The sequence below is a fragment of the Chiloscyllium punctatum genome, chromosome 27 (genome assembly GCF_047496795.1).
Source record: "Chiloscyllium punctatum isolate Juve2018m chromosome 27, sChiPun1.3, whole genome shotgun sequence".
In the NCBI taxonomy this organism is placed as follows: Eukaryota; Metazoa; Chordata; class Chondrichthyes; order Orectolobiformes; family Hemiscylliidae; genus Chiloscyllium; species Chiloscyllium punctatum.
The window spans coordinates 53,016,863-53,043,167 of NC_092765.1; the positions used below are offsets into that span (position 1 = coordinate 53,016,863).

The following is a 26,305-nucleotide window of genomic DNA, read 5'->3' on the forward strand; positions in this document are numbered from 1 at the left end:
AGATGGGCTGATGGTATTCAAATCTGATAAGTGTAACATAATGCACTTTGGGAGAATAAACAAAATGTCGGCGTATTTCTGAGTGCAGACAGAAGAGAAATATTCATTCACCACCATTCCAATATCCTGTGTCTTCACACACAGGTTGCACCCTTGGTCCCTAATGCATCCTACTCTTTCCCTGGTTCACTTTTTCCCTTTAATATATTTATAAAGTATCTTAGACTTCATCCTAATCCTGCTCAAAGCTACTTTGTAATGCCCCCCTTTTGACATGAAGCACTTCTCATTTATGTAATACAGTTAGAGAGAACATTGACTGATCACTGATTTAGCTTGGAAGACCAAGTCAACAGGTCATATTAATTGCCATATCTCATCAGAATGAGGAACTGAGTTTATTATACAGAGACTGAGATGTTCGGTTATGGATGGGACAGTCCTGTTTGGGTGAGAAAACATTACTGCCGGGTACAAAAGACTTTTTAAAAGATCTCTGAGATTGTGATGCTGTTATAAAGGAAAATGCTGACTGTGGTAGAAATTGAAATTCCTGAATGCAATGAACAAAGAAAAATGTTAATCAGGCATGGATAAAAAAAAGAACTTGAGAGCCATGACGATGTTACAGAATAACCACAAAGGACAGAAGTAAAAAACATGATTGGATAAAAATAATGCTGCTGGGAGTTGGAATTCCTAATTTTGCAGAATGATAGTTGGCATTAGCAAGAACAGAAATTGATCTGATGCCCGAAACGTCGATTCTCCTGTTCCTTGGATGCTGCCTGACCTGCTGCGCTTTTCCAGCAACACATTTTCAGCTCTGATCTCCAGCATCTGCAGTCCTCACTTTCTCCTCGAAAAACATGAATAGTTCTAGTAGCATCTGTAGAAGGAAAGCAGAGTTCATGTCTCAGCCCCAGTGACTCTTCTTCAGGACTGGTTCTCAAAATAGCTGAATCATAACATAGCTGTCGGAATTGGTCCAGTACAGTAACATGGGTCAAATGAAGCAGAGCGAACTACGAATATCAATGAGATTTTGATAACAAGTGTAAAGTGTAGAGTCATAGAGAGTCATGCAGGGTAGAAACAGACACTCTAGCACATAATATTCACATTGATGAGCAACCTCCAATTTTTACTAAGCCCATTTACCAGCGCTAGGTCCACAATCCATATTCCCAGTCATTTTCACGCTGATCTTGAACATCTTCAACAAGAGCTGCCAAAATGTATCAACTTGCCTCAGATCCCATAGGCTCATACATTTTTTAACTAATCTTCTGTGTGGGACCTTGGTAAACATCTTACTGAAGTTCATGTAAGCCACATCAACTATACTGCCCTCTTCAATATATTTAGCTACCGTAAAAAAGCAGTTAAGTTTATCAGGCAGGATTATCCTCTAACAAATCCATGCTAACTATCCCTGATAAATCTCTGCCTTTCTAAGTTTTAATTAATTCTGTCCATCAGAATTTTGCAATAACTTTCCTACCAAAGATTCCAGACTAACTAGACTATTATCTGGTCTATCTTAAAAATCGCACAACACCAGATTATAGTCTAACAGGTTTAATTGGAAGCACACTAGCTTTCAGAGCATCACTCCTGCATCAGGTGGTAGTGGAGGGCTCAATCCTAACACACAGAATTTATAGCAAAAATTTACAGTGTGATGTAACTGAAATTATACATTGAAAAATTCATTGTCTGTTGAGTCTTTCATCTGTTTGACTACCATGATAGTTTCACTTCTTTCATGTGTAAATCACAAAACCTTTTTTTAAAAGTTGCATTCTCAGGTTAGCTGTTAACAATGGATGATAGCTAGACAATATGTTGAAGGTGTTGGACCCCTGTGTTCTCTGTCAATGCCATGATGTTTAGATTGATTCTAATCTAAAAAGTGAGATAACAGAGTTTTACATGAATTCATGCAGTTTTTGAGCAAAATACAATGTAACCCTGCAAGTACAAATTCAACCCACGAAATATATGTGTGCATGTGGGTCTTTGTCTGTGTGTGTCTGTCTGTCTGGGTTGGGGGTTGTGAGTGTGAGAAAGTGTAGGTATGTGTGAGTAGTGAGTGGTATGGGTGTGGGAGTGTGTATGTCTATAAGGGTGTATGAGGGTATCTGTGTGCGCGTCTGTGTATATGTGTGTGTGTGTGTGTGTGTGTGTATGCAGCAGTGTCTGTGTGTGTGTATAGTGCAATGGTGGTCACCTGTAATGTGACATGAACCCAAGGTGTGTGTATGCAGCAGTGTCTGTGTGTGTGTATAGTGCAATGGTGGTCACCTGTAATGTGACATGAACCCAAGGTGTGGGGAACACTTCAGTGGTCGAGGACATTCGACCTCGGACCTTCGGGTGACCATCCTCCAAGGCGGACTTCAGGACAGGCAGCAGCAAAAAGTGGCCGAGCAGAGGCTGATAGCTAAGTTTGGTACACATAGGGAGGGCCTCAATCGGAACCTTGGGTTCATGTCACATTACAGGTGTCCACCATATACAGACACACAGACACTCCTACACACACACACACACACACACACACACTCCTAGACACACATACACACGGACACACATATACACAGACGTGCACACAGACACACACACCCTTATAGACACACACACTCCCACACTCACACTGCACCCCCCACAAACTTAAGACACTCTACACTCACTACACACACATACACTTCCTCACACTGACAATCCCCAACCCAGACAGACAGACAAAGACCCACATGCACACATATATTTTGTGGGTTGAATTTGTAATTGCAGGGTTACATTGTATTTTGCTCAAAAACTGCATGCATTCATGTAAAACTCTGTTATCTCATTTTTTAGATTAGAATCAATCTAAACATCATGGCATTGACAGATAACGCAGGGGACTAACACCTTCAAAATATTGTCTAGCTATCACCCATTGTTAACAGCTAACCTGAGAATGCAACTTTTAAAAAGGGTTTTGTGATTTACACATGAAAGAAGTGAAACTATCATGGTAGTCAAACAGATGAAAGACTCAACAGAAAATCAATTTTTCAATGTATAATTTCAGTTACATCACACTGTAAATTTTTGCTATAAATTCTGTGTGTTAGGATTGAGCCCTCCACTATCACCTAATGAAGGAGTGATGCTCCGAAAGCTAGTGTGCTTCCAATTAAACCTGTTGGACTATAACCTGGTGTTGTGTGATTTTTAGCTTTGTACACCCCAGTCCAACACCAGCATCTCCAAATCTGGTCTATCTTGGTTGCCTTTCTTGATCAAAGTAACCACATCAGCTATCCTCCAATAATCGGCAATTTCATTGTGGCTAGCACAAAATTAAATATCTCCACCAGGGCGCCAGAAATCTCCTTTTTTGACTGCAATAGTAGTCTGGGGTGCATCTCCTGAAGCAATGGGGATTTTGCATTTGTATGCCCACTAAAACATCTAATACCTCTTCATCATTAGTCTTACGTGTTGTAAAACATTACGATCTCAACTGAAATCTGTGGCTGCAATGTCTTTTTCTTCTGTTAATCCAGATGGTAAGTAAATATTCATTTAATGCCATAAGGTCTCTAATAGGTCCCATTACTTCCCTGATCATCATCTTGCTCTTAGTATTTCATTAAAAAGAAAAATCATTGGGTGTTTTCCTTGATCCTAACTATCAAAGATCTTTGGAATTCCTTCTTTTCTCTCCACATTTCTTTTCTTTTCAGCAATCGCATGCATTTATACATTTAAAAGTTGTCCCCTGTTTTCATTTCATCATACCTGACAAAAAACAGAAATTTGCCTCTTTATCATTGATAATACTTTGAAATCCAAAATTTACCCTTGCCCTTCACTCTTCAAGGAAAACCATGGACTCACATTTTCACTGCATTTCTCTTGAAAGACTCGCATTTTACAAGGGTAACTTACCTGCAAGTGGTTGCTCCCACTATGTTGCCAGAACTTATCTAATGATTTGTCTTTCCCCAATTTGTCAACACTATCCTTATCACTTTCTATAATTACTTTGAAACTTACAGAGGTGTGGTCACAATCCCCAACCTGCACGTCCAAGAAACTTCAAACACTTGACCGGCTTCATTGCCTGCAATTAAATCTAGCCCTATCCTTTGCAGGATTATGTACGTACTGGTACAAACCAAAGCCGTGTATGTAATCCTCAATGTAACACAAGACCTTCAAGGGCAACTGCTGGCTTTAATCCAACTAATGCTTTCATGGGCAGATAAGTATATTTCAAAATGTTTTAATTAGTTTATGTTGCTGTGTTGGATTGACTTCTTCAATCATTTTGTGACGCTGGAATAATTGGAGATAATATATGCTTGTTAAACACTTCACCAAATGACCATATGCTACACATTTTAATCACTCAGCAAAAGGCCCCAAATCACAATTAAAGGCAAAAGTGAGATATTTGAGTGCCATACAAAATCGTTGGAAGAGGTCACACACAAATGTGCAATTTTTTACTTTGTTTGGTAACAGTCAATAGAAGGATATTAATCACCTAATTTGAGACCCAGCATTCGTGCCGTTTGACTTTCAGTTGACAGCATTATTGCTGGCAGAATACAACTGCTGCATTTTATAAATATCTGACTATTGTAATCTGAGTAGTTCAATTTAGGCGAAGTGTTAAATATATTCACAATAGGGAATGATTTTGCTGTTGAAATCTGTTTGCTCATTATTGAAATTTTGTGACATCAATGCCCCCAAGGTGATCTCAAAGGATATAAATTAAAGTGCTCACAAAAATATCATTACCCAATAACAGCAAGCAACCTTTGCAGTTGACATTGACAGAGCATTTCACACTGAAAATGCTTGAACCATTTCACAATGTTGCTAAAATATTCTACATGATTCTTGCTATCATTGGTGTTACGGATAAGTAACAATAATTATTAACTGTTTTTAAATATGTACGTTAACATGTCTCATGTTTTACTCAGCGAGTTAAAATGGTCTCTGCAAATATATTAATCATCAACTCAAATGAATAGCCAATTTAATCTGCTAAATTCTCTAAATTGTTGATTCTCTAAATAATCTACTACATGGTGAAAAATGTCAATATCATTTTGGGGCAATCACAGGTTTTTTTTGATAATTCAGCTACTTCCTTGAGGGGGGATCATGATGCTGTGTTGAATGAGATTTCACAAGGAAATACATTGTCAATGACTCTGTCAGGTTGTAATTGCACTTTGTGTCACGTCCCAATGTTTAATTGAAGGATCGTTCTGTGCTGAACTGTACTGCAATCGGGTCAGTAACAAAATAAATTATCTGACCCCAGTGCCTATACCTTACTAAGAATGTATATTGGTGCAGCATTCTACTGACAGTGGGAGAAAGTGAGGACTGCAGATGCTGAAGACCAGTGGCGAGAGGTCAGGCAGCATCCGAGGAGCAGGAGAATCAATGTTTCGGGCATAAGCCCTTCATCAGATTCCTGTTCCTCGTATGCTCTTGACCTGCTTGCTTTCCAGCACCACACTCTTGATTCTACTAACAGTGCACGACTAACTGTTTTAGGTTCCTGACTCTAGTGGTAATGTGTAAATGTGAGTAGTTCAGTGCATAAAGACACCATGCACAGTCGAGAATTTAAGATAAAGTAAATCTGTTTGGAACATTCTCTTCGTTTAACTTTTTAAATATATTAGAAACAAAGACAGATTTGAAGTTGGATTAGATGATTGTGAATGTGTTTGCAATATTAAATATCTTGATACTTACCTGTATTATGCTGGAGTGCTTCAACAGAAGCAAATATCAACTGATACTGAAGTGTAAAGAGCCCAATCGTACTATTTTTGCTTTCAAATCCTTTGCTCACTCTGTTTATGGTTATTGAGCATGGTCTATCTGGTGTTTTTGTGTTGTCTAATCTATGTGCCCAAAATATAGCTGGGAATCTGTGGGTCATGACTGTTGAATGATACTATTGACAGATGAGTCATCATTATCATTAGGGTAAGGTTTTTCCGACCACTAGTTTAATTTATTGCAGTTGTATATAAAAAATACAGGATGTTTCCATTCATCATCTGTGACAGTCTCTGTTGTCAATTCAGTCAGATGTGCCAATGTTTGGTGAGAGATATGCATACACATGTGTATGTTTATGTGTTCACTATCCCCTTAATTTTTACATTTGTGCAAATGTTCCAATCTTGATATCCTTCTAAGGTAATTTCTATAATGTGGAAAAAATAAAAGCACAGCATACAACCATGTTGAAGAACTCATCTCCATCAATATGATGAGATATTTAAGCACCACTCCCTGTTTTGTGTTTTACAGCCAGCTAATTGTTCATTTCCCTGCTTGGCATTTTGTTCCACCTGCTCTGAATTATGTTGCAAGCTAAAGGTCAAAGGTGTTTTGAAAACCAAATCAGTCTTCCATATATTATGCTTGACAAATGTACAATTTCTGCACGCTGGTCAGGGGTCAATGTAGTTGATAATGTAAAACCCTGCTTTAGAAATCTAAGTAGACAGGCAGGAGGCTGGAAGAACACAGCATGTCGGGCAGCATCAGGAGGTGGACATGTCGACGCATCAGATAAAAGGGATGGTGGGGGCAGGATGGTGAAGTGGGGATAGGTTAAGACAGGTCGATGGTTGGTCAATGGGAGGAATGAATCTGGTTGGTGGCTGGGAGCAATGGAAAAGAGGGGGACAGGTCGGGAAGGGAGGTTATTTGAATTTCGAGTACTCAATTTTGAGTCCTCCAGGCTGGAGGGTGCTCACGTGGAAGATAATGCATTGTTCCTCCAATAGGAGCTGTGGTTTGTTTTGGCAATGGAGGACACCAAGCATGGTCATGTTGGAAAGGAAATAATTGGGGGAATTGAATTGGACAGTGACCAGGAGGTCTGGTTGGAACCTGTGGACTTGGCTGCGATGCTTGGTGAACCGTTCCTAAGCTTATGCTCAGTCTCCCTGATGTAGAGAAGAGTACAATGAGAACACCTGATGCATTAAACTAGGTTGGAAGAGACACACGCAAATCTCTGTCTCACCTGGAAGGAGTATTTGGGGCTCTGAATAGAGGTTAGGCAGGGTGGTGTACAGGCAGTTTTTTTAATCTTTTCTGGTTGCAGGGGATGATCCCTGGGAATTCCATGGTGGAGATGTCATGAACCAAGGAGTGTTTGAAGGAACAGTTCTTAGCAAGGCAGAGAGGGGTGGGGAGACGAAGATGTTCTTGCTGGTGGAGTCTGTCTGGAGTTGGCGGAAGTGTTTGAGGGTGAGAGTTGGATGTGGAGTCTAGTGAGATGGTAAGCGAGGACAAAGGGGGCTCTGTCTTTATTGTGTTGGGAGGGGTGTATAAGAGTGGTGGAAAGGAGAATGGAGGTGGTGTGGTGGAGGGCTGTCTGGATGACAGAGGGAGGAATAGCAGATTGTTCAAAATAGGTGGACATCTGGGATGTTCGCGAGTGGACTATCTCCTCATCCAGGCAGATGCAACAGAGGCGGATGAATTGGAAGAATAGGTTTGAGTTATAGAACATAGAACATAAAACATGAGAACGCAGTACAGGCATACTTCAGCCCTCCACTATCACCTGATGAAGGAGCGGCGCTCCGAAAGCTAGTGTGCTTCCAATTAAACCTGTTGGGCTATGACCTGGTGTACTGTGATTTTTAACTTCGTTCACCCCAGTCCAACACTGGCATCTCCAATTCAGCCCTCCATGTTGTGTCAACCTGTGGAATCAATCTGAAGCCCACCAATTGTACACGACTTTGTTTTCATCCATTTGGTTATCCCATGACTATTCAAATGCCCTTAAAGTTGGTGGGTCTACTCCTGTTGCAGGCAGGGCGTTCCACACCCCTACTACTCTGAGTAAAGAAACTACCTCTGACACCTGTTCTATATCTATCACCCCTCAACGTAAAGTTATGTCCTTTCATGATTGCCATCACCATCTGAGGAAAAAGGCTCTCGCTGCCCACTTATCAAACCCTCTGATTATCTTATATGCCTCAATTAAGTCACATCTCAATCTTCTCTGTAATGAAAACAGCCACAAGTCCCTCAGCCTTTCTTCATAAAACCTTCCCTCTATATCAGGCAATATACAATTAAATCTCCTCTGAACCCTTTCCAAAGCTTCCACATTCTTCCTATAATGTGGTGAGTAGAAATGTATGCAGTACTGCAAGCGCAGCTGCACTAGAGTACAGCTGCATCATGATCTCGTGGCTCCAAAACTCAATCCCTCTACCAATAAAAGCAAAAATACTTTATGCCTTAAAACAGATCAACCTGGGTGGCAACTTTCAGGGATTTATATACATGGACAACGAGATCTCCCTGCACGTCTACACTACCAAGAATCTTACCATTAGCCCAGTATTCTTTATTCCTGTTACTCCTTCCAAAGTGAATCACCTCAAACTTTTCCATATTAAACTAAATTTGCCACCTCTCAGCCCAACGCTGCAGCTTATCTAAAAGTCCCTCTGTAACCTGCAACATCCTTCAGCACTAATGACAACTCCACCAAACTTAGTGTCATTCACAAATGTACAAGCCCATCCTTCTACTCCCTCAACTAGGTTATTTATACAAATGATAAACAGCAGTGGCACAAAATAGATCCTTGCAGTACACCACTAGTAACTGAACTCCAAGATGATCATTTCCCATCAACCTCCACCGTCTGTCTTCTTTTAGCCAGCCAATGTCTGATCCAAACCACTAAATCACCCTCATTCCTAATCCTCTGCATTTTCTGGAATAGCCTACCATTGGGAACCGTATGAAACAACTCACAGTAATCCATATATACCACATCAACTGCTTTACCCTCATCCACCTGTTTGGTCACCTTCTTCGAGAACTCAATAAGGTTTGTGAGGCTTGACCTACCCTTCACAGCAACATGTTGACTGTCCCTAATCAACTTATTCTTCTCTAGACGATTATAAATCCTATGTCTTATAAAATTTTCCAACACTTCACCCACAACCGAAGTAAGGGTCACTCGTCTATAATTACCAGGGCTGTCCCTACTCCCCCTTTTGAACAAGTGGGCAACACTTACTATCCTCCAGTTATCCGACATTATTCCTGTCGACAATGACGACATAAAGGTCAAAGCCAAAGGCTCATCAATCTCCTTCAAGGCTTCCCAGAGAATCCTATGATAAATCCCTTCAGGCCCAAAGGACTTATCTATTTTCACACTTTCCAGAATTGCTATCACCACCTCCTTGCGAACGTCAATCCTGTCTAGTCTACTAGCCTGTATGTCAGTATTCTCCTCAATAACATTCTCCTTTTCCAGTGTGAATACTGACTGAATTAAATGAATACTGAAATGAATATTTTTCGTGTGAATACTGACGAAAAATATTCATTTCACACTTCCCTTACCTCCTCGGACACCACACACAACTTCATTGACCCCAGTCTTTCTCTCATCATTCTTTTATTCCTGATATACCCATAGAAATCTTTCAGGGTTTCCTTGATCCTACCTGCCAACGACTTCTCATGTCCCCTCCTGGCTCTTCTTAGCTCTCTCTTTAGGTCTTTTCTAGCTAACTTGTAACTCTCAAGCACCCGAACTGAGCCTTCACATCTCATTTCAACATCAGTCTTCTTCTTCTTCTTGACAAGAGATTCAACTTCTTTAGTAAACCACAGCTCCCTCTGATCAACCATTTCCTCCCTGCCTGACAGATGCTTACTTATCAAGGACACGCAGTAGATGTTCCTTGAATAAGCTCCACATTTCAATTATGCTAGTCCCTTGCGGTTTTCTAAGCATCCTAAATCTTGCATAATCATAATTGCCAATCACTCAGAAATAACTGTTGCCGTGAGTTATATACCTGTCCCTTTCCATCGCTAAAGTAAACATCACCGGATCGCAGTCACAATCACCAACATGCACACCTACCTCCAAATCAAACACCTGGCCGGATTCATTATCGAGTCATAGAGTCATAGAGATCTACAGCATGGAAACAGACCCTTTGGTCCAACCCGTCCGTACCGACCAGATATCCTAACCCAATCTAGTCCCACCTGCCAGCACCCGGCCCATATTCCTCCAAACCCTTCCTATTCATATACCCATCTAAATGCCTCTTAAATGTTGCAATTGTACCAGCCTCCACCACATCCTCTGGCAGCTTATTCCATACCAAATCTAATGTGGGCTCTACCCTTGTTGGCTTGTCTACGTACTGTGTCAGGAAACACTTTGTACAAAACCTGACCCACCTAAAGTACATGAACAGTAGTATTTCCCGTCAAGTTCTTGCAGGTTACTGGGTGGGAGGAGGAGCAGGTTTTCTTTCATATTTTTTGTAGATATTTTCCTGTTCTATTCTTGACTCCATTTTATTTCCAATCTAGGTTCTATCTTAATATGTATATGGCTCTTTCCAAGTTTACTGTCTTCTCTGGCAAAGGCACAAATGCTACTGGATCATTTTCAGTGCTTTGATGTTTTCTTGATTACGATTAATTAATGCTGCAAATACTCCTTCTTTCTTTCCTTATAGATTCTATGTTTAGAAATCATCTATTTAAACCAAAAGCTTTCTTCATACTCAGTTAATTTTTAGATTAGATTACTTAATGTGGAAACAGGCCCTTCGGCCCAACAAGTCCACACCGACCCTCTGAAGTGCAACCCACCGAGACCCATCCCCCTACCTTTACCCCTACCCCTAATACTACGGGCAATTTAGTATGGTCAATTCACCTAACCTGCACATTTTTAGACTGTGGGAGGAAACCAGAGCAGCCGGAGGAAACCCACGCAGACACAGGGAGAACGTGCAAACTCCAGTCAGTCACCTGAGGCGGGAATTGACCCCGGGTCTCTGGTGCTGTGAGGCAGCAGTGCTAACCATTGTGCCACCGTGCCACCCACTCCCTTGATAGGTTTATCAAAAATTCCCCCTTGAAGTATTACAGTGACATTATTCACAACTAATTGCTATTTAATTCTTCCCTTCACGAATATCTCTCTCCCTTTTTCAAGTTCTAAGTTCTCATTCAATAAGTTATCGTTCCGCAAATGTCCCACAACAGGAGTGATTTTTTTTTACTTCTGTGGCAGTTTCTCGTTGTCTTTTCCCAATTCCTTGAAAAACTGAGTTTTCTTTGAACTTACAATGGATTCTATCCTACCTGACAATGCATCATGAGGCAATTTCCAATCTGTTTTCTCTAACATTCAAGTGCAGGCAGAGATGTAGGGTAATCATCTGGTTGAGACCACTGCAGCATTCTGGATCGTGGTGTCCTACCAATGTTAAAGTATTGGCCAGATGTCAGAAAGCAGAGACAATGATTGTTGTGTCTTGTTTTGGTTTCTGATTGGTAGGATGTGATTAGTGAAGTCCTTCTGCAAGATCCAAATTTTGTACAGTTTGTAATAATTAAGACTGGATGAGAGGAGCAAGATCACTCCAGCTAAATGTTCTCATGATCTAAAGTTAGAGAGGAAAGCTCTGAAGAGTGGAAAATGAGGTTAGTAATCCATATAAATAGATTCATAATTCTTGCAGGTAGTTTATAATGTATAAAAGTGTGGAACTGTCCACTTTGTTTGGAATGATCTAAAGTATCAGGGTTACCTAAAGTGAAAATGAATGCCAAGACTAGAATCCTTGCATTGAGAGGAATTAAAGTTAATGGTAATGATATTATGCTTTATTACACAGAATATTAATGTCAACATATCTCTGATGTGAATCAGTTCATTAGGCTGTTACCTAAATTCAGCAGGCTGACTTATTATGCCAGTTGATACCAAGAAAATTGATTGGATGTCTTGATTGAAGTATATGAGAAGCTAAATGGACTTGATAAAGTCAATGTCAATGCAATCTTTCCTTTGACGTGTGAGTCTAGAAAAAAAACAATGGGCACTGTGGCACTGTTTTTATTTAGATTTTGTCCTTTACAGCAGAGAGAACTTTTATTTTGAGAGATCAAAATCTTTAACAGGGCGCATTTACAAAAAGGATCCTTGACTTGCTCGACTTTTAAACGTTGTTGGAGATCGATGTCAATATGGAATCTGGGCCACAAACACGCTTGTGTTTGTTGATAGTGGAAAAAGTGTAGAGAGGCTCAAAAGTCACCTTGTGCTTTAAATTGGTGGCATAATGCTTACGTGATTATCACTTAGGAAGGAGCTAGTAATTTACATTTTAAAGTTTAATATCCCCATCTTCATTAACACCTTCTATCACCTGGATTTTGCTGGCAATAACTTAACTTTACTGTGTAGTTAAACATGGAGAATATTCAATCAGTAATTCCTGCTTTCTGTTTCTTTCTCTCATAGTTAACTTACTATCAATCAACATCCTGTCCAGAGGAAGGTGTGACCTTTCCACCTGCACCACTCATTACCTTGTGGCTATGGCAATTGCAGATCTATTAGTCATTATCACTGAGGTCATCCTGAGGCAGATCCTGAGGCAGATTATTATTTTCCAAGATCTTTCCTGGACATAACCCCTGTGTGTAGTATTAACACTGTCCTGTTGTTTGCAGCCACTGATTGTTCTGTCAGGTTCACCATCACTTTCTCCTTTGATCGATTTGTGGCCATTTGTTGCCAGAAGCTGAAAACAAAGTATTGCACCAAGAAAACTGCAATTCTGGTTCTGTCAACAACCTGTATTCTACTGTGTTTAAGAAACAACCCCTTCTACTTTGGCTATGAACCACTTGTGATAATCAACAAAATGCCATGGTTCTGCTACCCAAAGGCAAGCTATTTCACTGATCCCAGATGGGTGGCATTTGACTGGTTTGACAAAGCTTTGACTCCATTTGCACTAATTTTGTTGATCAACGCTCTCACTGTCAGATTTATTTTATTAGCTGGTAGAGTCCGCAAGGGACTGAGGGGCCAGAAAATTGGAGAAGAACGCAAAGATTGTGAGATGGAGAGCAGAAGGAAGTCAGTAGTTTTACTATTTGCAATCTCTAGCAGTTTCATCCTTCTGTGGTCATTGTATGTTGCAGAATTTATATATTACATCATAACAGGGTCAGACCACAGGGAGTACACTGACATTCAATACATAATTCAACAAGTTGGATACATACTAGTGAATTTAAGTTGCTGCACAAATACATTTATTTATGCAGTAACTCAATCCAAGTTCCGAAAGCAGATCAAGAATGCATGGATATATCCAGTTATATCAATTATTCAACTAATCCAGAAACATAAAAACAGGGGAACATCCAGACACTGCTCTGCCAAATTTCAGTATTCATAGAATTTTCCAATTACTCCAGGGATTCTGGCCTGAAAAAAATAGGGAGATTTGAAAATATAAACAACAAACAAGCAGGGTAAGATATTGAGTCCTCGAGCTTCCTCCACCATTCAATATGATCATGTTGATCATCCAATTTAATACACTGTTCTTGCTTTCTCCCTCCACCTTTTCAATCCATTTTGCACAAATATTATACATAACATTTTCTCAGGCAGTGATCCCACAAATGCATTATTCTTTGGGTGAAGTAATTTTTCCTCATCTCATTCAAAAATGCCCTGTCCCATGTCCTTAGACTGTGACCATCATCGACAGTGGTTACACTATGATCCCAGATCATTAACCTAAGGTTTTGAACACTACTTCAGCAAAAATAGACTGGCAAGTATCTGCCTTCCTCGCAAGTGACTGACTAATCTGTATAGCTTAGCTATGATAGACTGACAATCCAAGCAAAGAAAGTTTCCTTAGGTCTGATTAGAATCTGCCAACTGGGAGTTTTGCAATGTCTCAGTTAGAGTTGAGATTTGAAACGAAAGATAAGTGGTCTAAATATCCTGGCCCAACTGAAACAATGCCTAAAATGCAAATACTTGTAGATTCTTATCTCTCAAATTCTAATCTCTGCCCACATCAATATTTCCACTTGTTACAGACAACGGAGGACATCCGACCAGTGTTGCTGCAGACTGGAATGTATGTCAGTGTGATTATTGGTGTGAGGAGTCATAGAATTTTTACAGCACAGAAAGAATTCATTCAGCCCATGCTGGTCATCAAAACTCCATTAGATATGTTTATACATCCCACTTTCTAACAGGTGGTCTTCAAAGCTATGATATTTTAAATGCTTACCTAAACATTTTTTAAACATCTCAGATTCTAGCCAGCATCATTCTTTAAAATTGTGTCTCCTCCTTATTGGCTGCTTTTCCGTTGGAAATCATTTCTCGACATCTAATTTTCCCATGCCTTTCGATATTTTGTTATGAAGATGTGGGTGCACTGTACCTTTAAGAGAGTCAGAAGCTAGCAGAACTACCTGATAGCACCAAGTGTTCTGAATAAGATACAATGTAACATTTAGTCAAAAGCTGGATTAGCTGGTTGACTGGAAACTACAAAACAGATTCCTATTCGGCCATTCAGTTTAAATTATACCCCAAAAACACCAAATTCCAATCAAGTTTTAATTTAGTACATCGACAATCTTAAAAGCCAATCTGATGCTTTGGGGGTACAAGACCAGGGAAAATTGAACAGTTGAGAGAACTGCCAAGCCAACGATATCTGCAGACTGCCCAGAGAATAGCTGTCTGAAAAAGTATCTTTATCAATAGGTAACCGATGAAGCAGAAATCACTAAGAAGAAAAGAAGATTGGACGTCTTTGAAAAGTTGAATTTTGGTAAATCTTAATTGAGGGTTTTATTGGACTAGTATTGTAGAAGAGGAAGGTAAAAGATAGATTAGAGAAAGGAGTTGTAAATATTTGATAGCTAATTATTCTCTGTTATACTTTAAGAAATGAAATTATTTCTATTACTTTAGCTAGTTCTTGGCCTCTCATGTTTTCACAGATTACTGCACAGGATAAATCATTTCTGTGTTGTTGGTTTAAATTATGCAGCAGGGCTTACCCTGAGTCATAACAACTCGTACAACTCAATCAGAGTCTTCAGACTACGTGGGTCATAACAAAGCAGTCCTTCTTCAAGCTTATGCCAACGCAATGTGGGAGAGTCATAGAGATGTCCAGCATGGAAACAGACCCTTCGGTCCAATCCGTCCATACTGACCAGATTTCCCAACCCAATCTAGTCTTACCTGCCAGCACCCGGCCCATATCCCTTCAAACCCTTCCTATTCATATACCCATCCAAATGCGTCTTAAATGTTGCAAATGTACCAGCCTCCACCACTTCCTCTGGCAGCTCATTCCATACATGCACCACCCTCTGCGTGAAAGGTCTCTTTTATATCTTTCCCCTCTCACCCTAAACCTATGTCCTCTAGTTCTGGACTCCCCGAGCCCAGGGAAAAGACTTTGCCTATTTACCTTATCCATGACCCTCATAATTTTGTAAATCTCTATCAGGTCACCCCCCAGCCTCCGATGCTCCAGGGAAAACAGCCCCAGCCTGTTCAGCCTCTCCCAATTGCTCAAATCCTCCAACCCTGGCAACATCCTTGTAAATCTTTTCTGAACACTTTCAAGTTTCGCAACATCTTTCCGATAGGAAGGAGACCAGAATTGCACGATGAAGCTCTAAGACACTCTGCTTGCTGTTCACGCCTCAAAATAACATGTTGAGATGCTTTCACATCACAAAGGTTACCTGCAACACTGGCATATAGTAACATATATGTCAATCCTTTAAAGCAAAAAAACAGGATGCGAGATGCTGAGTCTTCTAATTCCAATAGGGCTTCCACTTCCTTGTTATCTTCAGGGCCTATTTGTACCCACCATTTAGTCCTAGCAGCCAAACCTTCCTTTATGATTAATGCTGCATGACTGTCTTAACATATTTCATGGTCACTGGACCCTAGACAACTGCTCACTGTATTGTGCAATGTTTTTAATCTAGATATCATTTTGCAAAATCTTCCTGTCCCACACAAATAATAACTGCTTCTTCAGTTAACTGCGTGTTCCTTCTCCTTATGTATATACACTTAAACTACGTGAACTACACTATTTATTGTATGGGTATATTTCAGCTTGCCAAAGCTGTTTGCTGTCTTCCATGCACAATGTTCCAGAACATTCTGCATACCACATTACTCCAACCTTGTACCCATCTGCCCTTCTTCTGTTCACCACCACAAACCCTATGACGCACTGTTGGCTTTTGGGAAAAGCATTTGCCCCCCCTCCCTCCCCCCAGTATTCTTTAGATTACTTGCAGTGAGAAAACAGCCCCTTTGGCCCAACAGGTCCACACCAACGAGAAACCCATCCATACCCCTATATTTACCCCTTCACCTAACACTACGAGCAATTTAGCATGGCCAATTCACCTGACCTGCACATCTTTACTACTGTGGGAGGAAACCAGAGCACCCAGAGGAAACCCACGCAGACATGTGGAGAACGTGCAAACTCCACACAGTCGCTTGAGGCGGGAATTGAACCTGGGTCTCTGGCGCTGTGAGGCAGCAGTGCTGACCACTGAGCCACTGTGTCGCCCACAGCTTCCCATAGCTTTCTATTTCTTAAACTGTTTGTTACCCATTCAAATTAGTATATATTATATTATTAACACAATAAACAACAGTACCACTAATTCATAAGGTATAATCTGAATCATGGGTGCATTTCCGCATTAACGTCCCAATTTTACAATTGAGCCCAAAAGTTGATTTCGCACAACGTGTTATCAATATTATCACCATGAATTTCTTGGTGTGTTGCCTCCATTCATGAATAATTTCCTTAGCTTATTTAATATTTGTCTAATCCACTTTCATGTGCAGAATTGGTGGTATTCCAGTGGCATAATCTCCATAGTTTTGGTCCGTATCTGTAGGTAAAGTTTTCCTTAATCCCCTGGTTTGCCAAAGTTCATCCTTTGATAGCAAGGTCCAATGTCACATTGATGTCTATGTTGTGGTCAGTCAAGGATCATTACTGTGATTCCCAGAAATACTTGCTATCTAATATATCTCCCAATGAGGACATACTGCAAAAAGAATGATTATTCATGATTGAAAACGAGCAATTGTTTTATGTGATAAAACTGCAATCTGTAGGTATACGCCTGGTTATTTCTTTGGGATATGCCTAATGATCTCCCCCTTGGTGGATCTAAGATAAATCTATTCTTCCCTTAGTGCAGTGGTGATGCTATTCCTTTAAAAAGGTCATTGTGTCCTTGTTTTTTTCCAAGAGGGGTCATAAAGACAGAGGTATCAAAATGTCTGAATAGCTAATTTAATAATGGCTAACAGATGCTGCCAAAGTCAACAATCAGAAAAAGGCATTTAGGTATTTTTAAAACACTCGTACAATCAAAGGGGAGTGGCGAGTTTTCCCAGTTCAGGGTTTTTGGGAAGCAGTCGTTGGGAGGTGCTAGTAAATGAAACAACTACAGTGGAAAAATGCTCCATGCTGATCCAGTCTCTCTGACATCCTTTTCCTGTAAGAACCTGTCTTTGAATTTGCCTTTTTACTAAGTTTCCTTCATGTTAGGAGATGTTGCAGGAAATCAGAACAGCTCTTTGTTAAGTTGCGGAGAATATTGTGACCATTGGGTTTTCAGATAGGTTATGTTATTTTATATTCTGTTCGCTTTTGTTCATGTTTCATTCGCTGTCTGTAAATAAATCCTGTTTTGTTTAAAACCAAGTGGTTTGACCAGCTGCATCACTCCTGGAATATCCACTTAGATCAATTGGAAAAGTTAGGGTCTGAGCCACTGTCTTTAAATATTTTGATGAGGTCTGGTCTGGGTTCCATATATGATAATGGTTGCATAAGTCATTGGATTACTTAGTGATATCCATATATCTTCATGATATTTACCATGATTATGGACCTTCCTCAGAGCAGAGACAGCCTCATCGCCATTTGGAGAATTTGGAAGACTGCCCCAATGTAATTATCACAAGATTATTACTAATGTGAGGTGATGCATTTCAGCAAGTCTAATTCCAGAGCGAATTATACAATGAATGGAAGAGCCTTGGGAAAAGTTGATGGGCAGAGAGATCTGGGAGTGCAGGTCCATTGTACTCTGAAGGTTGCTGCACGGGTGAATAGAGTGGTCAAGAGGACATATATCAAGGAAAGGAATGCTTGCCTTCATTGGACGGGATATTGAGTATAAGAGCTGGCAAGTCATGTTAACATTGTACAAGTCATTGGTTCGGCCGCATTTAGAATACTATGTACAGTTCTGGGCTCCACATTACCAAAAGGATGTGGATGATTTGGAAGGGTGCAGAGAAGGTTTACGAGGATGTTACGAATATGGAAGATGCTAGCTATGAACAGAGGCTGAGTAGGTTAGGTTTATTTCCATCAGGAAAAATGAGATTGAGGGGGACCTGATTGAGGTTTACAAAATCATGAAGGGTATAGACAGGGTGGACAAGCTTTTTCCCAGGGTGAAGGATTCAATAACGAGAGACCACGCTTTCAAAGTGTGAGGTGGAAAGTTTAAGGGGGATACACACGGCAAGTACTTCACACAGAGGGTGGTGGGTGTTTGGAACACATTGCCAGCAGAGGTGGAAGAGGCAGATTAAATTCATTTAAGATGTGTCTGGACAGATGCATGAGTAGGTGGGGAGCAGAGGGTTACAGATGCTTAGGAATTGACCGACAGGCTTAGACAGTACATTTGGATTGGCTCAGGCTTGGAGATCCGAAGGGCCTGTTCCTGGGCTGTAAATTTTCTTTGTTCTTTGTTATTGAGAACCTGGTATTTGATTGGCTAATTTTAAACTCCTGAGGTGGCATGAGGATCTCCTGTCACCTATCCACTTTCCCAATTTTTCATCGGGCACCCAATCAATTAACTGATGTGTGTATAGTACAGATCATGGTTAAGCCAACGTATGTAGGACTTGTTTTGGATTTGAATTTATACTTAAAGATTTGGGATGCCATTCTGGTTATACAATTATTCATACTCTGGAGGGGTTTCAAAAGCTCGATGGTCTTTAAAAATTCCTTGGAGGATCTACTGCCTAATTCTCTAATCTATATTTGGCTATGCTAAATTCTAACTATTGATTGTTCACGTTGCCTACTGTAAAGATTGCATTTGTGCCCCATGTTCCCCAGTATCGAGGCTGTTAACTGTTGGTACCCAGAGGCAAATCCCATATCAGCTGCTCTAAAACCTTACTTCTTTCTTCCTTTTATCATCCTAAATTTATCTCTGTTTTTGTAGAAGGTGAGTAAACAATTGTTTCATGATGGTTGAGCACCTTTTGGGATTTGTATCTCAGATAGATTAAAAACTACATGCATGTCTTTGTATCCTGGCATTAGGATTTGTAGGAGATTTTATAGGGGCTCATGATAAAGTTGACAAGATAGCTGCCTGACTCTTCTCAGCTGACACAAGATGGCCAAAAATGTTGGCAGCTACATACACCAGATGTTCACAGTGAGACCTGTGATCTCCATACAGAAATACTGGATGAAAGGATGGAAAGTCCAGTGGGAGTTCATAAAAGGGCACTGGTGAGAAGAAACATTTGGGAAATTAGCTGAATTTCTGTAAACGGTCGGTTCCAAACTCAAGAGTAAAATACATCGGGAACAGTAATGCTGGACAAAAATCTCCTGTAAATGGCAGAGGCACTTTACTTCAGAGGAAGAATTTTGATTTCAAAATGGTGAGATTCTATTTTACGTGGGATTAATGATGAGACCATAGTACCACACCTACCTGTGGAAGACCAACGGGACTTCAAACAGGCACAACAATTGGCTTTATCATTAGAAAAGGCAGAAAGTGGGGCTTGTGAGTGACAGCCGATGGAGGTGGACACCCTTGCCAGGCTGACTAAGCTTGGGGAATACCACTTGAGTGAAGGCAATTGCATACCCTCACGCAGTACATATCCTGAACAGCGGGACTCTAAACCAGCCCACAGCAAAACCCTAAAGCAAAGCCACGTCTTGACCAAACGATTAGAAGTTTTTGAGGATCTGAGCCGGCAGGCCATTGCAGTTACTGCCGCTACACGGACTTGAGACAGCAAAAGAGTCACACTCAACCTAAACTGAGTAAGAGAACTCATAGATCAGTATCCAGGACAGTGCACACCCTAGAACTGATTTGGAACAGCTAAGTTGCTTAACAACATCCAAATCAGAATCAATCAAATTAAACTTCTGTTCCAATAGTTAGCCAGTTCTGGTGGATGGCGATACCAGTACCACTATATCAGTGATCACAAAACCAATTGATACCAAGGACTCCAACCCTTACGTTTTAGTAAGAGCTTGGCAAGGCTGCGATGGATAACAAGGATTCCCTATAAATTATGGGTACGACTTTGGTGCTAGTCTCTCATGACAAGGACCTGATTCAGCAACGACTAATTATTGTAAAAGGATCGGGCCTAAGCTTAATGGAGTGAAATTGGTTGAGGAAGATTCAACTTGATTGGCTCACCATTATTCATTTAAAAAATTGCTGCCTGGGTGAAGTCTTAATTGCATACCTGGATATTTTCAGGAATGCCAAAAGGGCAAAGGTCAATTTATATGCTGACCAAGAAGCAAATCTGTGATTCTGCAAGGCTTGCCGGTGCCACATGCCTTGTGTGTAAAAGTAGAAGCATAATCAGGAGGCTACAAACTGAAGGAATCATCAAACCCGTATATTGTGCAGAATGGGCAGCACCAGTCGTAGCAATTATGAAGCCCAATGCCTTTGTGGAAATTTCAAACAAAGTGTAAATTGCTCTTCGCAGCTGGATACGTACTCAATCCCTCACATAAAGGACTTTTGTGCAAACCTGGCAGAGAACTGCCCATTACAAAGATGTACATAAGCCATGCGTACTTGCAATAGTGATTAGGTGAGGATTCACAGTCCCAACAGAATTCTATATTTCTGAGAGGTGCGAGGGAGGAGCGAAGGTGAGTCTAATGGTTTAAAAACCTTAGTTCAGGCGTCGGGGGCCTCCATTTGCTGAGAGGTGCGAGGGAGGAACGAAGGACTTCTGGGAAGGTGAGTCTAACCGTTTAAAAACTTTTCACTAGTTTACCCATGTGTTATATTTTCCCCTTCTGAATTTACTCCTTTGTCCTCCTTGAATTTTAAATTTCTGCCAGTCCTCAGCTTTGTTGCTTTTTCTGGCTAATTTATATGTCTCCTCTTTTAACACTATCCTTGACTTCCCTTGTTAGAAATGGCTAACCTACCTTCCATGTTTTACTCTTATGCCAAACAGGGATGTACAATTATTGAAATTGATCCATGTGTTCTTTAAGTGTCTGTCACTGCCTGTCTACTGTCAACCCCTCAAGTATCCTTTGCCAGGTTATCCTAGCCTCATACTATGGAAGTTAGCTTTCTTTAAGTTCAGCACCCAAGTATCAGGTTTAACTGTGTCCCTTGCCATCTCAATGAAGAATTCTAACATATTCTTGTCACTCTTCCCCAAAGAATCTCATACCACAATTAATCCTCTCTCAATACCCAGCCTAGGATGGACTGCTCTCTAACTGGTTCCTTGGTATATTGGTCCAGGAAAACATCCCTCATATATTCCAAGAAATCCTCCTACATCACATTGCTACCCAATTGGTTAGTTTAATCAGTATGCAGATTGAAGTCACCCTTAATAATTGCTGCACCCTTACTGTCTGCATCTCTAATTTCCTGTTTGATGCCATCTTCAACATCAAACTACTGTTGGTCTGTATACAGCACCCACTTTTCCCTTTTGTTTTCCGCAGCTCCAATCATGTAGGTTCATGTATTGTCTAAGTTAATGTCCTTTTATTCCTGATGAAGGGCTTTTGCCCGAAATGTTGATTTCGCTGCTCATTGGATGCTGCCTGAACTGCTGTGCTCTTCCAGCACTATTAATCCAGTAATGTCCTTCCTTACTATCATGTTAATCTCCTCATTAACCAGCAACATTACCCCAACTCTCTTTTCTTTTTGTCTATCTTTCCTGAAAATTGAATACCCCTGGAGTTGCTATCCTTGGTCACCTGGAGCCAGATCTCACCCCAATTACACCATATCCATTAATAACTATCTGCACAGGTTATGACAAATGATTGAGACACAGAGTCTTCAGGCTCTTTTTTTGATATTTATTGCTGTTTTTGAACTATGATGTAAAGCGGTCCTTTTTGAGTTTTGTTTTTGGTTTCTCTGCCTTCCATTTTTATTTTTTGCCTTACTGCCTTTTGCGTCTGTCCTCACTTTACTTTCCTCCTACTTCCTGCAATGGTTCCCATCCCCAACAGCATGATCAAACAATCCTTTTAGGACATTGGCTCCAGTCCTGCCCTGTCCCAATTCCCCAGAACTGGTTCTAATGTCCCAGGAATTTGAATTCCTCCCTCTTGCACCATCCTGCAAGCCATTAGCTTTTAGCTATCCTTCCCTTACTACTCTGACTAGCATGTGGCACTGGTAGCAACACCTGAGATTAGTACCTTTGATGTCCAACCTTTTAGTTTAATTCCACACTCCCTAAATTCAGCTTGGAGGAGACCTCATCCTGCTTTTTTATTACAGATGTCATTGGTGCTTATTTGCTTCATGACAGCTGGCTGCTCACCCTTCCCCGCCAGAATGTCCTTCAGCCGCTCCAAGACATCCTTGACCCTTGCACCAGGGACGCAACGTACCATCCTGGACTCTCATTTGTGGCCTCAGGAATAGCAATCTATTCCATTTACAATTTAATCCCCTTTCGCTATAGCTCTGACACTTTCTTTTCCTGCCATACGTAGGATTGTGAGTGGCGATGAGGACTTAGAAAAGGTCAAAGCTGATTGAGACAAGTGGAGTGAATGGGCAAATATGTGGCAGGTATAGAGCAAATGTGGATAGATATGCCATTTTGCACTTTGGTGGGAAAAATAGAATGACAGCCGACTGTTTAAGAAGGGATTGTTTAAAAACATTACTCCATAAAGGGACTTATGCACATGTTTTTTGTTTTCATTTGCAAAATCTCTGAGGTTCATGCAGGCGCTGAAGCCAAAAGTCAATACTGAGAATGGCAGTGGCACACTGACCAGTGCATTGGCTCTGCCAAGTGGGTAGCTATAATATTGAAAAGGATCCAGATCTCCTTGTAAATCAGTCACTGAAAATATTGCAGAAGCAGATAGTGGTGAGGAAGATAAATGGTGTATTGACCTTCATTTCAAGGGGATTTGAGTACAGGAGTAAGAGTATCTTGATGAGACCTCATCTTGAACATTGTGCAGTATTGTGTGCAGTTTTGGTCTCCTTCCCTAATAAAGGACACACCTGACATTGAGGGAGTTCTGCGAATGATGACCAGACTGATCTCTGGGATGACAGGCTTGTTGTGGGAGCAGAGTTTATGTCAATTGGCTCTGTATTCCATGGGGAAAATAAGTGGCGATCTCACTAAAATATATAAAACTCTGACAGGGCGAGACAGATTGGAAGCAGGGATGACGATTCCTCTTCCTGGGATGTCTAAAGCAAAGGGCTACAATATTAGGTACAGGCAGGCCACTCTGCATTGAGATGAGAATAAATGTCTGCACTCAGAGCCAGGTGAACTTGTAGAATTCTGTCTCACATGTGGAAGCCAACGCACTGACTACAAATAAAGATTTATAGATACTGAGTGGATGAGGAGAGAACAGGAATATTGTGTGAACAGACAGGATGAGCCATAATTTATTTTGATTGGAGATGTGAAAGCAGTGGACTATAGTGATTACTACAGTTCCTACTTTATATTTCCTGATGATTAATCACATTAAGGGAGAGATACATTGTGTGGCAAAAGACATTGAACAGATATTCAGTCATGAACTAGAGTGGGGGAGGTTCAATGGATGGAATGGTCTTCTGCTTTCCCGGTGTTTTTGTGCAGCTCTCAGATGTTTAGGAAGGAGGTCTTTGCAGGGTGTACAGGACGGTGTTTCCTGTTCCCTTTTCCAATAATGAGGCCAGAGCCAGGGGTTTTGTCCTGTTTTATCCTTTAAGACCTTGGATACAGCTTGATACAATTGAGTGTCTTGCTTGGTTGTTTCAGAGACTATTGAAGAGTTTATCACATGTCTGTGTGTCTGGAGTCACTTTTTGACCAGATCAGGAAAACACAGGAGATTTACTTCCTGAAAGTACATTGGTGAGGCAAATTGGTGTTTACAATTGGCATTGGCTCCAAGGTCACTATTACTGACATCAAATTTTAGATCTCGATATTTTATTAATTGTTATTAATATCCACCAGCTGCCAGAGCATTAGCCGGGTCTGGATTAGTAATGCAGAGGTATTTCCACAACTGCATCATCTCCACATAGAGACCTATCTGAAACTAGCAGGTTATTCATGTGCTGCTTGACAGCTCTGCCAAAAAGAACCTCCACCAATTTGGGAATTGTGATGGGACCGAGCGAATGACAATTAGTTCGATTGTACTTATTCTCCTCTTCAGATACTGAACCTAGTTGAGTAATTTTCCACATTACCAGGGAGATGTCAGAGTTGGAGCTGGAATTCAAAAGCTTCCTCAGGGGCATGGTTTATCATGCAGCACAAATCTTCAGTCCTATTGCCGGAATGGTGTCAGGGCCCATTGCCTTTGTCATATCTCCTTTGTTCAGCTGTTTCTTAATGTCACGTGCTGCGAATCGATTTGGTTAAAGACCAAGTCGATTGGTCTTTATGAGACCAATCCTCAGAGAGTTTCATGGAATGAATGAGTGCAGGTTGATTCATTGAATGATTGAATGCATTTGGATTCACAAAAAAAAAGTGAAGTTTGTTTCACTGAATCAATGAAGAACGTTTGATTCGTTGACTCAATGATTGAAGTTTGACCCAATGATTGAATGAATTTAGTTTGTTTCATGGATTGAACGCGTTAAGCTCGAGACATTGAATAAATGAGAGAAGCTCTACTCATCGAATTAACACGTGCAGTCTGTTTCATTGAATGAATGTGTCATACTGTTCCATTAAATCAATCTGTTAAACTCGTGGCATTGAGTAAATGAGAGAAGCTCTACTCATTGAATTAACACGTGCAGTTTGTTTCATTGAATGAATGATTTCACCTTGAAATGTTGAAAGAATGAAAGAAGCTTTACTCATTAACTTAACAAGTGCAGTCTGTCTCATTAAATGAATGCATGCAGACTACACGTTTGCAGTCAAAGAGCAGAGCTTCTCTCATTCATTCAATGCTACGAGTTTAACGCATTGATTCAATGAAACAAATTGCAGTCATTCATTCAATGAAACATGCTGCACGTGTTAATGCAAAGAGCTGAGCTTCTCACGTTCATTCAATGTGTCAAGCTTGTCAAGCACTGCATGTGTTCATTCAATGAGTAAAGTATCTGTCAATGCCACGACTTAAACGCATTCATTCAAGAAACACACTGCACACATTCATTCAATGAAACAGACTGCACGTGTTAATTCAGTGAGTAGAGCTTCTCTCATTCATCAATGTGTCATGCTTAGCTCATTCGTTCAATGAAATAGACTGCAAGTGTTAATTCAATGTAAGAAACTGCACGTTAGAATTCAATGAGCAGAGCTTTTCTCATTCATTCAATGCAATGAGTTTAACGCATTGATTCAATGAAACACACTGCACATATTGATTCAATGAAACAGACTGCACGTGTCAATTCAATCAGCAGAGCTTCTCTCATTTATTCAATGCCTCGAGCTTAATGCTTTCATTCAATGATACAAACCTGCATACATTCGATCATCGAATCATTGATCATTGATTCAATGAATCAAACGTTATTCATTGATTCAATGAAACAAAATTAACTCATTTATTTAGTGAATCAGTCATTCAAAGAATGACTGCACGTGCTGATCCAATGAGAAGAACGAATGCGATACGTTTGACACTAATGAATGAGAGAAGCTCTACTCACTGAATTAATCAAACAAACTGCACACACTCATTCAGTGAAACAAAGTGCGTGAATACAATCAATGAAACAAACTGCACGTATTAAGTCAATGAGTAGAGCTTCTCTCATTCATTCAATGCCACAAGTTTAACGCATTGATGAAATGAAACATACTGCACACATTCATTCAACGAAACAGACTGCATATGTTAATTCAATGAGGAGAGCTTCTCTCATTTATTCAACTTTTCACACTTGACTCATTCATTCAATGAAACAAAGTGCACCTGTTAATTCAATGAGTAGAGCACATCAACGATTGATTCAACGAAACAAACTTAACTCATTTATTTAGTGAATCAAACTGCGCTAATTCATTCAATAAAACAAA

The 26,305-nt window shown here is 40.4% G+C and overlaps 1 protein-coding gene across 5 annotated transcripts in view; it reads right to left on the bottom strand.

Annotated features, from left to right (window-relative positions):
- Nucleotides 1–366: 366 nt before the first annotated feature.
- The window catches only part of LOC140453708 (uncharacterized), a 121,661-nt gene continuing 95,722 nt past the window's right edge, over nt 367–26,305 (bottom strand). For 4 of the 5 annotated variants that reach the window (XM_072548668.1, XM_072548667.1, XM_072548664.1 and 1 more), the window contains one exon: nt 367–889. The gene's annotated coding sequence lies outside the window, so the exon portion shown is untranslated. Of the gene's footprint in view, nt 890–12,042; nt 13,358–26,305 lie in introns of those variants that run through there. The other variant, XM_072548665.1, reaches the window with a different exon arrangement.